The sequence below is a fragment of the Ranitomeya variabilis genome, chromosome 7 (genome assembly GCF_051348905.1).
Source record: "Ranitomeya variabilis isolate aRanVar5 chromosome 7, aRanVar5.hap1, whole genome shotgun sequence".
NCBI classification, from domain to species: domain Eukaryota; kingdom Metazoa; phylum Chordata; class Amphibia; order Anura; family Dendrobatidae; genus Ranitomeya; species Ranitomeya variabilis.
This window is the reverse complement of record NC_135238.1, coordinates 122,634,714-122,636,531: the sequence shown is the minus strand read 5'-3', so window position 1 is coordinate 122,636,531 and position 1,818 is coordinate 122,634,714. Positions and strand designations below refer to the sequence as shown.

General features: G+C 39.2%; 1 long non-coding RNA gene across 1 annotated transcript; it reads left to right on the top strand.

The window, feature by feature from the left end:
• Positions 1-726: 726 nt before the first annotated feature.
• Positions 727-1,597, top strand: LOC143785431 (uncharacterized). Its single transcript, XR_013217984.1, has 3 exons — positions 727-779; positions 867-935; positions 1,247-1,597. It is a non-coding gene; the product is annotated as an uncharacterized LOC143785431 (long non-coding RNA).
• The last annotated feature ends 221 nt before the right edge of the window (positions 1,598-1,818 follow it).

Genomic DNA, 1,818 nt, shown 5'->3' with positions numbered 1-1,818 from the left:
ATATATACTAGATGGTGGCCCGATAACGCATCGTGTATTCTAGAATATGCATGTCCACGTAGTATATTGCCCAGCCATGTAGTATGTAGTATATTGCCCAGCGACGTAGTATATTGCCCAGCCATGTAGTATGTAGTATATTGCCCAGCGACGTAGTATACATCACAGAGCCACGTAGTGTATTGCACAGTGAAGTAGTATACAGCACCCAGCGACGTAGTATACAGAACCCAGTCACGTAGTATATTGCTCAGCGACGTTTGTCACAGTACCCTGTGTGAGCGGTGAGCAGAGGGGTGTATGCGGGCGCCGGGCAGTGAGTGCGGGGCGGCCCTTTTTTTTCTGACTGTGCGCGTCGCTGACTGGTCGCGGCAGCCATGACAGGCAGCTGCCGAGACCAATCAGCGAATTAATACCGTGACAGAAGGACAGAAAGACGGAAGTTCCCTAGACAATTATATAGTAGATATCTCTGTATACATGGGAGTCTGTATTGTACGACGGATGTGTGTGTACTAAAAATGTATTGCTTTGTTGCAGATGTCGGATAGTGAGGGAAGCAGCAGCAGCAGCAGCAGCGTGTCTGCGTTTTTTTTTCTTCTCAGTCGGTAGGCTTGCACTTTAAAAAACCACTAAAATTTGTGTGAAAATTCAGTGTATTAAGCTATATATATATATATATATATATATATGTATAATCATGTTTCTATTGCAAATAGGAGTCTTCGGAGCCCGAGGCTGCTAGGCCCCCCCCAAAAAAACAGGCAAAACCAACAAAGGTACATAGCAGACATTTTTAAGTTTTGCAAACATAAATTTATTGATCAAAGAAATGTAATTTTTTTTTTCATTTACATACACAATAGGTTGTGGCACACGGAGGACACAAGAGGAAGAAGGTTCCTCGCCGTCTGTCGTCTCCACAACTGCCAGTGGTACATATAAAACTAGAAATTTATCTACAATCTATTCACTTTCTATCTGCTATATCTATAAACTATCTATCCACTATCTCTCTATCTCTCTCTCTCTCTCTCTCTCTATCTTTCGCTGTATCTATCTATGTATCTATCTATCTATGTATCTATCTATCTATGTATCTATCTATGTATCTATCTATCTATGTATCTAATCTATCTATCTATCTATGTATCTATCTATCTATGTATCTATCTATGTATCTATCTATTAGTCTACCAATAAACTGAATTTGAACCTTTCAACATAACGTTTTGTGTTTACATAGTCCAAGTCAGCGAGCCAAAAAAAAAAAAGGATTGTGGTTGACGAAGAGCCGTTGACCATTCACAATGAGACACTGATCAACCTTGTGGAAGCCAACCCCTCAATATGGGACCAAAGCGACAGCTCCCACCATGACATAGTAAAGAACCGCAAGTTGTGGGATCAAATTATCTCTCACTTCGATCCCCGATACATGGAGAAGTCGTCAACCTCAAAGAAAAAAATTGGTAAATATTGGTGATGTTAAATTGTCTACTATCTATCTCTAAACTATCAACTACCTATACACTAAACTATTTCTCTATCATCTATAATAATTACTATCTATCAACTATCTATCTACTAGCTATATATCAACTATCTAAACTAACTATACACAATTTTTAAACTATCAATATAAGAACTGTCTACTAATATATATATATAATTTTTTAACCTTTTTTTTTAAATTACAGCAGATGCGGTCCATACTCGCTGGAAATCAATAAGGGACCGCTTTGTCCGTGACTACCGGAATAGTCAAAATGTACCAAGCGGAGCAGGTGCAAAACGGGTGACCCCATATGTGCACTA